The following is a 15575-nucleotide window of genomic DNA, read 5'->3' as shown; positions in this document are numbered from 1 at the left end:
TTATGGTCAGCTCGCCTCTCTTTCATTGACCTCTGTCCTCTCTTTTATGGTCAGCTCGCCTCTCTTTCATTAACCTCTTTCCTCTCTTTTATGGTCAGCTCGCCTCTCTTTCATTGACCTCTGTCCTCTCTTTTATGGTCAGCTCGCCTCTCTTTCATTGACCTCTGTCCTCTCTTTTATGGTCAGCTCGCCTCTCTTTCATTGACCTCTGTCCTCTCTTTTATGGTCAGCTCGCCTGTCTTTCATTGACCTCTGTCCTCTCTTTTATGGTCAGCTCGCCTCTCTTTCATTGACCTCTGTCCTCTCTTTTATGGTCAGCTCGCCTCTCTTTCATTAACCTCTTTCCTCTCTTTTATGGTCAGCTCGCCTGTCTTTCATTGACCTCTGTCCTCTCTTTTATGATCAGCTCGCCTCTCTTTCATTGACCTCTGTCCTCTCTTTTATGGTCAGCTCGCCTCTCTTTCATTGACCTCTGTCCTCTCTTTTATGGTCAGCTCGCCTGTCTTTCATTGACCTCTGTCCTCTCTTTTATGGTCAGCTCGCCTCTCTTTCATTGACCTCTGTCCTCTCTTTTATGGTCAGCTCGCCTCTCTTTCATTGACCTCTGTCCTCTCTTTTATGGTCAGCTCGCCTCTCTTTCATTGACCTCTGTCTCTCTTTTATGGTCAGCTCGCCTCTCTTTCATTGACCTCTGTCCTCTCTTTTATGGTCAGCTCGCCTCTCTTTCATTGACCTCTGTCCTCTCTTTTATGGTCAGCTCGCCTCTCTTTCATTGACCTCTGTCCTCTCTTTTATGGTCAGCTCGCCTGTCTTTCATTGACCTCTGTCCTCTCTTTTATGGTCAGCTCGCCTCTCTTTCATTGACCTCTGTCCTCTCTTTTATGGTCAGCTCGCCTCTCTTTCATTGACCTCTGTCCTCTCTTTTATGGTCAGCTCGCCTCTCTTTCATTGACCTCTTTCCTCTCTTCTATGGTCAGCTCGCCTCTCTTCTATGGTCAGCTCGCCTCTGTTTTATGAACAATACGTTCGTTTCTCTTTTCTGGTCTGCTTTTTCCTCTTTTGTAGACCGTTCGTTTCTCTTTCCTCGTTCACTCGCCTATCTTTTCTGTTTTCCCAAGTTCTGCTTTCTGTTTCACTATTTATATCCTTCCAATGTTCGTTCTGTAAACACTAAAACATCAAATTTTTGTTTTTACTTTTATGTTTCTGCCTCACCATTCTTAATTTATTCCTTCCTTATTGTCTAGAAACGGCATAATAATTAAAACGTAACTTGGGAATGGTAGGAGAATTTTTAAAATAATATTCTCTTGTCTTGCATCAATATTACTCTGCTAATGGCGCCGATAGTCTAGTAAAAGTTGTTAAATACTATATTACTGCTGTGAACGGTCTATGACATATCCTGATGACCAGAAGGTCCAATACCAGGTAGACTGATATTTTATAACCGGAAATCGTATCTTATAGTGTGATGACTTTACAATAATTCATTGTGACGTCCGTGAAAGTTACATTTTTAAATATAATTAAGGGCGTGAGGCCGTGCAACTCTGTAAGATTTCCCAGGTGTGACCGTTATGATTTATTTGAGCGTTGCATTTGAATATGTTTGTGTCTACTTGTATTTACAATTTAAGCTGTTGTTTTTATCATTAGGGTGACGTGTATTTGTTCTGACGTTGACAACGATCCTCGTCTGTGAATCTAGAGAAAAACTCTCTCTGAATTATTAGACGCAACTGTAAGAGCACGGCTAATGTAGTCACTCTGCAATTTTAAATTCCTAAGAGAATTGGGCAAGCTCATACTCTACTGTGAGGGTTCTCTACCTTTTGAAAATTGTGTACACCGCCCACAAGTGATACTAAGTGAGCGAGCGCCATGAAATCGAATAGGTTGAATAACATTATACGAATACATAAATAAAATAAATAAACAAATAAAATGTTAAAACCCTCGCCAAGATAGATTAACGATATCCTTGAATTTGAATGTCACTCAAAATTGTAGTGATGTCTAAGTACAAGCAGTCCTGCAGATGTGAAGCGGTTAATCGTAATCATGCTTTGTTCTTGAGGTATTTCATAAGTCAGAAAGTTGTTTCGCATAGGTTGATTGTCCCTAATACAGTGTTACTATAATAGTACATTATGTAACGAGCCTATAATGGTAGTAATTAAGACGCAAGTATGTTTGTTTATGAAACGAGAGCAAGCGAGTTTCATAATTTTCATACGAGCGTCTTAATTACCATTATAGGCAAGTTTCATAAGGCTTTTTATGCTCGACCATATTTCTAACTTGAAATTATTCATAAGTATTCATGTTATGGTTATCTAAGTGAAGAGCGGAACTGACCTTCTAAATTGTGAGATGTGCGCAGACGCGAAAGTATTGATTTTTTCCGAGGAACGAATGTTATTGACTCTAGATATAATCTAGAGAATAACATGAACATTAATATTGATATAATCTGGAAATTGATTTAGAATTGACAAACGAGATGACGAATTGAATTTATTTTGAATATTATTTACAATTAACGCTAATTATTATAGTAACAGAACATAACCTTCTGCGACAGTATTGGATTTCCAGCCTCCGTGGCTTTTCGCTAGTTGTCTTTCGATTGCATATCCGAGAATAATCGATACTTGCGGTTTTATAATGATACAATGGTGATTTCGCATTGGCTGAAGAACTGAACTATAATGAATAGGTGTACTATAATGAGGTGCATTAAAGGGCTACTACCAGGTGTATAATTACTACATTTCGGCATGGTCGAGCATAAATCATCTTTCCGATTACAAACTTGAATAACTATCGTTAGGAGACACTTAGAAACATGGTATTGGTATCAAGGGAAAGAGAAACTCAAATATTTTTTGTTAGGCATTCTGTTAAATCACATGTGCTACTTTTAAATCAGCTAAAATTAGAAAACATGAAATTGGTATCAACAGAAACAGAAACTCCAACAATTTTTACAATTTTTTCACTGGCAAACATGAAACAGAAAGAGAAACATTTGGTTCACAACCCTTAGTAAGTCACATGTGCTCAATGTGAGCTCCTTGTGTCACACGACACACATCAAGTCTGTAGTCAATTTCCTGCCATACACGTTGTAGCATTGGACCATCCACCAGTGCAGTGGCCTCTGTGATGCGGACACGAAGATCCTCAATGCTAGGTGGTAATGGTGGCTGATACACTTGTTGTTTTATAAAAGCCCACAGAAAAAAATCACAAAGAGTGAAGTCGAGGGAACGTGGAGGCCAATGTAAACATTCCAAATTTTCACGGCCACCACATCCAATCCATCTCCTTGGAAGTCGTGTATTCGGTTCGTTTCTGACATCTAAGTGGTAATGAGGTAGTGCCCCATCCTGCATAAAAATGAGACCTTCGATGTCCTGTTCCAGTTGTGGAAGAAGAACTGTAACATGTCTAGGTACCACTTACGGATACTGGGCCCACTGGGTGGATCAACACCAAATTTTCTTCTAAAAGTGCGTTCTACAGACTGGGATGTGAAAATCTAGCACACAAAATGCCCCCCTGCCTTCGTTTGCAGCCATTTTTGTTTCCTAGCAAGGAAATTGATAAATATGGGACAGGTTCACCACCATGACAAAAATATTTGAGTTTCTCTTTCCATTGATACCAATATCATTTTTCTAAGTGTCTCCTAACGATAGTTATTCAAGTTTGTAATCGGAAAGATCATTTATAGTAACACTGTATAATCAGATATTTTAAAGAAATATTCAGCACTATTTGGAGTCTTCTCTTTTCTTCTGTTCCCCCAAATGCTATGTATTTCTCCTCTTAAAACTAATATTTCAGCGCTAAGGAGGACTGGAGATATATCAATTGAAATTCCTCACGAGGGGCCATATTATTGTCTTGAATAATCTTGATTTTTCTGGTTAAGTCCACACTGAATTGAAAAGTGTTCTACACCATGAAATATGGGAAGGCCTATTAGGTCGCTAAAATAGTATATGGATGGACAGGAACATTATTTGTTCCGATTGTACAAAAAATTTGAATCGAAAAAAGGGACATCAGAAGCGCTCGTTCTGGCGACCATATTTCTACTCACATGATGAGAGCACCAAATATCATTAAAATAGCACTACGGTGAGGACACTTGCTCTACAGGGTAGAAGTTGAAATAACAAATTGAAAGGAACGCTAGAGCACATTGAAACGAATAAAAAACGTGAAATACGTTTTGTGATTATATTCACAGTTAATTAGAGAATTGTCCACATCTGGGGAGTAACGGTCAGCGCGTCTGGCCTCGAAACCAGGTGGCCCGGGTTCGATTCCCGGTCGGGACAATTTACCTGGTTGAGGTTTTTCCGGGGTTTTCCCTCAAACCAATATGAGCAAATGCTGGGTAATTTTCGGTGCTGGACCCCGGATTCATTTCACCGGCATTATAACCTCTTCTCATTCAGACGCTAAATAACCGAAGATGTTGATAAAGCGTCGTAAAATAACCTACTAAAAAAATTAGAGAATTAAGTTGCAAGTTTTAGATGTCTGGCAACACCGCAGCTAACTTCTGTAGCCCACGATTACGACAGCCTGGTATTATACTGCCAGTATCACGGATACCCTGACAGGCCGCGATAAATGTGCCTGGATTTGGCATATTCCTCTCCAGATATCGTTCTACATAAAGCTTTTGAGCTGCACCGTGCCTACATCTTGTTTCGTAAAGTAAATTTTGGCATTGCGATACACGATACACACCTACACCGAATATCAACAATCAGTATGAAGACATTACCACACACAGTACTGGTTCTCCTTGTAAATACTTGTGTAAGAGGGAATCGAACACTGGGCTGTCAGACTTTAGGGTAAACTTCTTCCTCACTCCCTCTCTGACTGAAATGTTGTATCTCTTTGCATTGTACGCTAAATTAAAATGTGTGATTTTTTAAAATCAAATTTATGGAAAAAAAGTTCACTCTATTGAAGGGATAAATAATTCTTTATTAGGCGCAATTCACAAAGAGAAGACGCAGACAGGACGTGGCTCGGACGTCGGGCGGAGATACGACGCGGACATGACGTGAGGAAAGCATACTGAAGAGTCAAAAACCTTTGTGCGAGATCGTGCGTATTTGCTTGCTTTCAGCACAGAACCAATACGCGGTAAGTGTGAAATACCACATTCAGTATTCCCAACGTAACACACAACAATTTCCCTCTTCTTACCGCTTAAGCGCGACATTCATTTTACTGCTTTAGGCTTTTAACATATTATTTTTAGAGACGTTTAACATAGTAATAATTATAAATTGGAAACTTACCACTGCAATTTCACCTAAATTGCAATGTTAATTATTGTTTTTGAATATTTGCAAAAATTAAGTAAAGTCTACTACTCCACGAAACTTATTGCATTCCTGACACAAGTAACATTAAGGAAGCCGTGAAAAAATCAACAAGTTTCCAGATGCCGATGTTATTACTGCAATATGTTATATAAATAATATTGTTAAAATATTAAAATGAAAAAATAAATCATTACATAACCTTTTTGTTTGTTTTAAGTTCGCATTTATAGACTGGGGGGGGGGAAGGCAGACGTATATCACGGCCTGCTGGAGTATAGTAAAGACAGAAAACATTTTATAGCAACAATGTTGAAGAAAGATATTTTGGTTTTCCTAAGTTGCCGTCATTGAACAGGAACCAAGATGGAGATTTCATTGCAAATAATTAGAAATTCGTCTTTCAGGTATGTAACAAACGATCTTCGCACAAAATAATGTACGATACACGAGCAGTATGTTTTCATGTTCTCGGAAATTAAAAAAGCTCAACTACGTTTCGCTTTTTCAATCTTTTCCTCGACCATGAAAACGTCCACATACCGCTCTTGTAACGCATATTACTCTTGCGACACTTGCGCGTCGCACAGCTTTCGTAATGTTTTCTTTAGACGCTGAGGATGCCCTGGCTCTCATACAACTGGGGGGGGGGGGAAACAGAAAAGATTTTGTGTGCACCCTCAGTGGTTGAAAGAAAGAAGAATGTATGCCATATATTTATTTAATTTATTTTATTTGGAAGGGTTCGAATCCCGGTCGGGGCAGATTACCTGGTTGAGTTCTTTTCCGGGGTTTTCCCCTCAACCGAATACGAGCAAATGTTGGGTAACTTTCGGTGCTGGACCCCGGACTCATTTCACCGGCATTATCACCTTCATATCATTCAGACGCTAAATAACCTGAGATGTTGATACAGCGTCGTAAAATAACCCAAAAATTACTTTTATTTGTTTTATTTATTTATTTATGCATGTTTATTTTTTATTTGTGTACGCATGTATTTATTTATTCATTCATTCATTTATGCATTTATTTATGCACTTATGCAATTATTTATGCATGCATTTATTAATTTTTTTTTAAATTCTGGCAGAGTTAAGGCCTTGAGACCTTCTCTCCCACACTACCACAAGTGAAATACAGTATACACTGAAACAATAAAACGTAGTAATATTTACATATAAATTCGTTACCATGCACATTAAGGAGCTTACATATTGCATAATGAAATATTGACTAAACACGTTACATAATTATTTATAATTTATATCCTATTGTCACTTCGTAATAGGCCTAAACGGCAATTTATACAAATATATAGAATAGCGTATTAAATTCTGCTAACACTCACAAATGAATTCCATGTAAAAGTATGTAATTTTAATTCTTAATTTAAATTGTTTAACTGTTCGGCAATCCCTGACATGACGAGTAAGGACTTCCATAGGGGACAAACTGACACGGTAAAGGAGGATGAATAGAAAGAGGTACGGTGACGAGGAATAGATAATAAAGTCTGATTCGTGGATATTAAATTTTGGAAGATGGAATTATATTTATTATTTGGAATTGTTAAAGTTGATTCCACAAAGTTGTAAGATATTCAAAGCGAGTTCTCAGATATTTTGGAGTAGAAGCTGTGATGAAAGAATTGAAAATGTGTCCCGACCGTTCCCAGAATTTTTATATGATGTCCCACCAATGTTTCTATACCATATTAACGGTTAGCGCGTCTGGCCGCGAAACCAGGTGGCCCGGGTTCGACTCCCGGTTGGGGCAAGTTACCTGACTGAGGGTTTTTCCGGAGTTTTTCCTCAACCCAGTATGAGCAAATGCTGGGTAACTTTCGGTGCTGGACCTCGGACTCATTTCACCGGTATTATCACCAACTCAATCAGACACTTTAATAACCTAAGATGTTGATAAAGCTTCGTAAAATAACCTACTAAAATAAATAAAAGAAATAAAACGTACCATATTAAACTATCTCTTCACAAATTGAATATCAAATTAAAATCGTCGCGAATTTCTTTTACAGTCAGACGCCACGTGTCACTTTGAAAGGCCACTCGTGACTCTAAAGAGGCGAAACGCAGACTTCGAAGTGGCGTGCCCCCATCCCGTCCTCTCTGTGTGCACTGATACATTTGTTTACATGGGAGAGACTCGAAAATTCATCATGTCTCCGCCCGATGTCCGAGCCACGTCTTCTCTGTGTGAATTGCGCCTTAGATTTTCCAATGAAATGGACAAAAATCACAATCCTATTCGCAATAGTTATTGAATTAGTGGGTGTTAAACAGTTGGCAAAAAAATATTTGTTTCTGAGAAAACTACGAACTTTACAGAGTATGAAAATAATTTTATACATAAATATTAACATGTATTATTAATATAAGGTACATAAGTTATGTAGCTAGCTATGCAATAAGACCTATGGTATTTACAAAATTATTTGAAGACTTACCTTTTTAACATTACCAACGCAGAGCACAAGATAAACTGTAATAATGTAGAACAATATTTACTTCAGTATTGATGAAAGAAATATTTGTTAAAATTAACACTTTAAATTATGCACAAATCAATTTTGTATTGAACGTCTAAGGAAGAAGGCAGTGATGATATTGTAGACAGAATTTATAACAAATTGATAAGTACTATACTAGCAGCCTACGATGATGAAAATGGTTTTGCGAAATGGTATCTATAGCAATGAACTACATTGTCTTTTCTTCAATAATAAATATAATTCACTTTCCAAGACAACTGAAATTAAGAGAATTCAGAAATTATTGCCTAGCTTAATTGTTACATAACAGCCTATAAAAGTAACGGGTTTAAGTAGACAATACTTCAGGCTATGATTTTGTTACGATTTTATTAAATCGTGATTGTTGCAAGAAAAGAAGTACAGACTGTGTCGCTGACACGATCGCTGGTTTCTTGGCGTGATAACGTCCAACAACAGCTATCTTATAAAATTACACGTTTATTATTATGGTTATTAGTAGACTTCGTGGAATTGCCACGAGAATCGTTAGGTTTACTGCGCACGCGGTATAGACTGTATGAGAATGGGACGTGCAAAGGATGAAGTATGCCTCTGATGTAAACACTGAGCAGTATACTGCGGTTACAATAAAACCTGTATCCTGCATTCAAGAAATATAATGAATGATCATTGAAGCAGGAAATGTCTGAACGTGTAAATACACAATTATTTATAGTGAGATGTATTAACTCTTAAATGTAAGATACTCACATCATCCTTGAATATGTGCATTGCAGTGAAGAGTTACGTACATTTTGAGCTATTGTAAAGTGAACCTCCTCCGATGATCACTAACACAGTTTTTATATTGGGAAAATGGACGTTCAACATCACACGATGTAATAGGTGCATATTTGAAGAACGGGAAGTCACTGCTTTTTAGTACACCAACTTCAGACTTCTTGTCGTGACCTGATAGTACATAATTTATAATACGAAGTTGTGAATAGGCAGAATTTTTAGCAATAACTTTTCTCAACTTACATTTAACTTTTTCTGAAATTAGTGAAATGTTATTTTGGATAAAGTTTGTGATACTTTATCCACTATATTAAGGTCTTCTGAGAGTTGTAGTTTAGACGATTCTAACAGGATGATGCTTTTGGACACGATTTTAAAATTATTAGAATCAATGTACGGACTAGTATCTTCGAAAAAAAAAATGTTATGTTTATTTTAACGACGCTCGCAACTGCAGAGGTTATATCAGCGTCGCCGGATGTGCCGGAATTTTATCCGGCAGGAATTCTTTTCCATGCTAGTAAATCTACTGACATGAGCGGATTCTGAAATATTATATTACGGCATGTTTGATTGAATTCTTGTCTGCACTGAACAAATGTTAAGCTTTGACTATTCCAACTGTAGTAATGCAAAAACAAGTGCTTACATAGGTATACATTAGCAGTAGCTGCTCCATCTATTTGGACCGGTCACAACTCTTAACATCAACTGGTTATACTACGAGACCGGGCGGTCGCTCACCTTCTCTATACTACCGTACATCGGCAACTTGATAGCATGCTGCGTGTGGCAATTCAACGAAGTATAGTTATTAGTATTATAGACATTCATACTCGATTCGCATAGACAAGTAGTCGGTTGTTCGGCGCCCACGTTCGCATCTCCGTCCCCTGTTTATCCTTGCCTCTCAGCACCTTCTTGGATTAACCGCGAGGGCTTCTCTGTTGGTCACGCCGTTTGGACATATAATCGTGGACATGTGAGCGATGTAAGGGCCGGCAGCGCTCGCACTCGGCTTTCTGGTCCGTTCAGCCCCAATCATAACGGCTTTTCTTGGGTTTCTTGATCCGCTCTATATGTGTGAGGACATTTCCTCAATTTCGGCTTGGCAATTATAACGTGATTTTACGCTGATTTGCGAGTAAAATTTGTTTACACGCTCACAACTCGCAAACCGAAACTTTTGATTAAATATAACTACTAGTTCGAGAAAGTAGGTTTAATTAGCAAACGAATACCGTTTATTGCATCTAAATCGGACAACGCGTGTAATCACAAGGTCTTCTCGAAGTTGACTCTGCATCCGTGTACTCCAACTATCCACGCGCTCTCCCCACCCTGTACGCGATACCCCTCTCACCCAGTAGGGTAAACATTGGTAATTTCGTGGCAGTGGTTATTTCGTGATAATTTTTCTTTGCTCCTTCGTAAACTAACCTATGGTGTTACGAGATTCAAATTTCCGCCAAGGGATTGCATATCTTGTCCGGTTTCCAGAAACATACAGCTACGCTTTGTGTGACTATTGTAGCTGCTTCAGTGAGCTTTTATGTTTGGAGAGAGCAAGTTAGCGTCGACTTCCCAGGCATACAAATTTTGTGGATGTTTGTAATTACATTACAGGCTTTATTACTAAAGGGAAGCATATGATATTTGGTAGAATGATATATTATACTGTGAATTTTATTTAGTACAACACTGTAATTTATTCGTCACAACAATAATTCCTTTCTACAATTCACCTTAACGCTCTCGTCAACAATTGGATCTTCACTCAACACAGTATTCGTTATAGCACTCCACCGACGACAATGACAATTTACTTGGACTATTACGCACAACAATGAACTGTTAATCTTAACTAATATTTACAAAGCACTATTTACAAAACAGAACTACCAGTTCTCAGTTCACAGTTCTTCTATCTCAGTCACTCGAGTTCACAGTATCTCGAACCACAGACCTCCAGAGACAGTTCACTGTACTCGAACTCGGGTCCCTCCAACTGCGGTCCACTGCACTCGAACTCAGGTCCCTCCAACTGCGGTCCACTGCACTCGAACTCAGGCCTTCGGATGCTGACGCAGATGCGGACGCACACTCGAGTCGAACTCCGGCTGGCTTGCTTGCTCTGGCTTTCTCACTGACTGAATAACTGAAAACTCTGAAGACTCTCTCTAGTTCGCTGGCGCCTGCTCTTTTATAGCGAAATCATAGTTGCGAGAACCTTCTACAGGTGTGTACAGACGTCTGGAATAGTCGAGAAGGTCGTTCCACATCCACTGCGTCAAGTAGCAGCTGCGCGCAGACTCGTCGCGTGACGTAATACACCCTCTCTCTCTTCTCTCCACCGCGCGACGTCACTCAATGTTCCGTGGAGCCTGTGCGATCTGCTTTCTTGCGGGACGCTGGTCGTGAGTTCGATTCTCACGTCGCTGTCACATTGCTCCCTCCTTAGGACTGCTCGTCTCGGGCAGTCCCTTGGTAGGCTGCTAATCGGTCCAACGTTTGGGGTCCTCCGGCTGCTCCCTCCTTATGGTGGCGCCACCCCATCCTTGGCTTGGCTGGGCAGCGATACTCGTACTGCGTGGGCGCCATCTTGCTCTTCCCCTTGGCCCTCCAAGGAGAGCTCGCTGGCCACGGGTTGGTCCTCGGCGTCCATCAGGAACACTTCATCCCGACCAAGACGGAGTATACGGCGCCGGACGTCCACCGTCGCATCGAGTAACCGCATGGCGTCGAGTCCCAGGACGACGTCCTCGGTGATGTTGGCGACGAACACCCACATCTCCAGTTTCCTCTTCCCCAAGGTCAGGTCCAGGAAGACCTCTCTCTGGATGGGCAAGCTCTCGCCTGAAGCAGTCCGTAGCTCGTATTGGCGCAGCGGCGTCCTCCCAGGTAGGCCCCGCACGACGTCTGGTCTGGCGATAGTGAGCATCGCCCCGGTGTCCACCAATACTCTGCATGGACGGCCTCTTATCCGTCCTTCAGCAATCAGCCCATCGTCGCACCTTCTGTCGACCGGTTTCAGGACGAGCCGAGGGGACGGTGATGACGGCGCCGACGTGCTCCTCCGAGCATCGGCCCCCTCTGTCTCCTGACTGTAGCCAGGTCGGTCGCAACTCCTCCGCAGGTGCCCAGGTTTACCGCAGGACCAGCAGGTGGGCACCCGTCGTCTCCGTTGCTCAGGCGACTGTTGGTTTCTCTCGGTGGCAGCCACCTCTCTCTCCTGCCGGTGGCCGGAGCGGTCGCAGTCCCTCCTTAGGTGTCCCGGTCTCCCGCAGGACCAGCAGTTGGGCGTCCGTCGTCTCCGCCGCTCCGTTGACTGTTGGCGCTCCTCGACGTCGACCACCTCTCTCTCCTGCCTGTGACCGGATCGGTCACAGTCCCTTCTCAGGTGTCCCGGTCTGCCGCAGGACCAGCAGGTGGGCGCCCGTCGTCTCCGCCGCTCCGTTGGCTGCTGGCGCTCCTCGACGTCGGCCACCTCTCTCTCCTGCCTGTGGCCGGATTGGTCACAGTCCCTTCTCAAGTGTCCCGGTTTGCCACAGGACCAGCAGGTGGGCGCCCGTCGTCTCCGCCGCTCCGTTGACTGCCGCTCGGGTGGCTTCGGTTGGCGCCCCCCAGCATCCGTCGCCGTGACGCTCCTGATCCAGTGCGGTGCTGAGACTCCCGCCGCCGACTTGGCCGCCTCCATCCTGAGGGCCGCCGCCAGAGCTGCATTGATGGTGCGATGCTCTGCCAAGAGTAGCTGTTGCTTTATTTCCGGGTCTCGAACTCCGCTGCCGAAGGTGTAGGCCGCCTCTCCAGCGATGAAGTCATTAGGTAGGCCCTTGAGCGCCTTATGGGCCAGTTGTTCCACCGCCATCGCGAATTCTTGCAGGGACTCGCCTGACTGTTGGACCCTCGTTTTCAGTTGGGTCCTGAATGCTGCAGCAAGTTGATGGTCACCATAACGTCCCTCCAGGGCCGCCATTATCTCAGCGGCTGTCCCATCTTCTGGGACGCTGTGAAGAATCTCCGACGCCTGTCCTTGAAGCGCGGTCAGCAGCTGAGTAGTCTTCTCCGCTGGGGTCCACCCATTATGTGCTGCGGTGGCCTCGAACTGGCGACGGAATATCGCCCAAGACGTCGTACCGTCGAACTTCGGCGTCTTGACGTTGTGATGTCTGGCTGAAGCCGATGGTTCCGCAGGGGCACTATATGGAGTCCTCAACTCTGTGGCCGCTTCTTGCATGGCACGTCGAACCTCCTCGGCAACTATCTGTTTATGTTCTTTAGCCTGGCGATCCACCAACGCGAGGATGTGCTTGTTTTCTTCAGCATGTCGGTCCATCAACGTGAGTATGTGCTTGTTTTCCTCGGCGTGTTTGTCCATCACCTCACTCGTCTTGTCCAGCAACTCGCTCGTCTGCTCTTGACGACGCTCGAGATCGCGGATTTTGCCGTCGAAATGGTCTACCTCTTGTCTCAATTCGGTTACTGTCTCGTTTATAGTTGTAAAATTCTTGTTTAGGTTGTCAAGATCGGCTCTGAGTTCGTCTTTCACGATGGCGACAATTCCATCTACGTGGGCTGAAACGCTTTCAATTTGCGTAGTGACGTCATCTTTTACTCCGCTGATGTCGCCTTTCACTCCGCTGATGTCGCCTTTCACTCCGCTTATGTCGCCTTTCACTCCACTTATGTCGCCTTTCACTTCACTTATGTCACTTTTCATCTCCGTTTTAACATCACTTATGTCGTTCTTAACCTCACTGATGTGCTTGTTCATGTTATCTTTTACTTCACTAATGTGCATGTTCATTTCTGCTTTCATTTCTGCGATGGCTTGCAGGATCTGCTGTAGGTTCTCCATTGTCGATAATATCCCACTTCTGACACCAATGTGAATTTTATTTAGTACAACACTGTAATTTATTCGTCACAACAATAATTCCTTTCTACAATTCACCTTAACGCTCTCGTCAACAATTGGATCTTCACTCAACACAGTATTCGTTATAGCACTCCACCGACGACAATGACAATTTACTTGGACTATTACGCACAACAATGAACTGTTAATCTTAACTAATATTTACAAAGCACTATTTACAAAACAGAACTACCAGTTCTCAGTTCACAGTTCTTCTATCTCAGTCACTCGAGTTCACAGTATCTCGAACCACAGACCTCCAGAGACAGTTCACTGTACTCGAACTCGGGTCCCTCCAACTGCGGTCCACTGCACTCGAACTCAGGTCCCTCCAACTGCGGTCCACTGCACTCGAACTCAGGCCTTCGGATGCTGACGCAGATGCGGACGCACACTCGAGTCGAACTCCGGCTGGCTTGCTTGCTCTGGCTTTCTCACTGACTGAATAACTGAAAACTCTGAAGACTCTCTCTAGTTCGCTGGCGCCTGCTCTTTTATAGCGAAATCATAGTTGCGAGAACCTTCTACAGGTGTGTACAGACGTCTGGAATAGTCGAGAAGGTCGTTCCACATCCACTGCGTCAAGTAGCAGCTGCGCGCAGACTCGTCGCGTGACGTAATACACCCTCTCTCTCTTCTCTCCACCGCGCGACGTCACTCAATGTTCCGTGGAGCCTGTGCGATCTGCTTTCTTGCGGGACGCTGGTCGTGAGTTCGATTCTCACGTCGCTGTCACAATACCTTAATGAAATTTTAGGAAATGCTTTTGGAATTTTAGATACAGCTGTAGTCGCCATATAAGCTTAGCTTTACTGATAGAAATCTTAGCTATTTTAAGGCGAAATTTTGTTGAGCATTAAGCGTTACATTTTATACTATTTAAAAAATTGTATTACAATACGAATTTTAGAAATCTGAAGATAAGATGTGATAACAAAAAGGAAAAAGGGGGACGCAATGGGTTCAGTGTAGCTTATGTTTGATATGTTTTCATGCTAAGTGCCAATGATAAGTTCTAGACGACTTACTTCCAAGAATTGTGACAGAAGATGGAACATGGCTCCACCATTTTGGACCGGAGACAGAGGCAGGCAATGGAGTGGCATCATGCAAATTCACCAAAGAAATAGAAATTCAAAAGTGCACCTTCGGCAGGAAAAGTTATGGCTACTGTGTTTTTCGATTCAGAAGGACTCTTGCTTGTGGACATCATGCCACATGGAACTACCATTAATTCTGACGCATATGTGGCAACTCTCAAGAAACTTCAAGTTCGACTGAGTCGTGTTCGACGACATCCGGTGAAGCAGGATGTTCTGCTATTGCACGACAACGCACAGTCATATGTCAGTCACAAGACCACAAACCAGATCAGAAAATTCGGATAGACAACACTGAAACATCCGCCTTACAGTCCTGAACTGGCACCATGCGATTACCATCTCTTTGGTAAACTGAAGGATCCCTTCGCGGAACGAGGTTAGAAGATGACTCCCGTGTGCACGCTGCTAAAGAGTGACTCAGACGTGTTGGTCCAGACTTTTACCGTGCTGGTCTACAGGCCCTCGTTCCTAGGTGACGTAAGGCAGTTAAAAGGGACGGGGATTATGTGGAAAAGTGACATTTGGTCCTAAAGGATGTATCTATATTCTGTGAAAATAGCAAAGCTGTAGGATAAAAATATAATTTTTAAACAAATGTTATGCATTACTTTTGGAGTTACCCTAATAATATAGACTATAGTAAAGTCCGTAATAAAAGTGTTCATCCTTTCAGGGTAAAGAAGATCCCTTTTCAATTTCAATTTTTACTTTGATTTCATTCTTAATATGTGTTGATATGTATTTCTATATTTTCTTGCTATGAATATTAGACGGAATTACTATGTTTGAAGTCTTGTAACAATAAATGAGAACTTCATTTGACTTTAATGAATTTTTCCACAATTCTTCTACCTGTCACGAAATTATCAATATAATATCACGAAATTACCAAGGTT

The sequence above is a fragment of the Periplaneta americana genome, chromosome 3 (genome assembly GCF_040183065.1).
Source record: "Periplaneta americana isolate PAMFEO1 chromosome 3, P.americana_PAMFEO1_priV1, whole genome shotgun sequence".
Lineage (NCBI taxonomy): Eukaryota > Metazoa > Arthropoda > Insecta > Blattodea > Blattidae > Periplaneta > Periplaneta americana.
Note: the sequence above shows the minus strand (reverse complement) of the source record.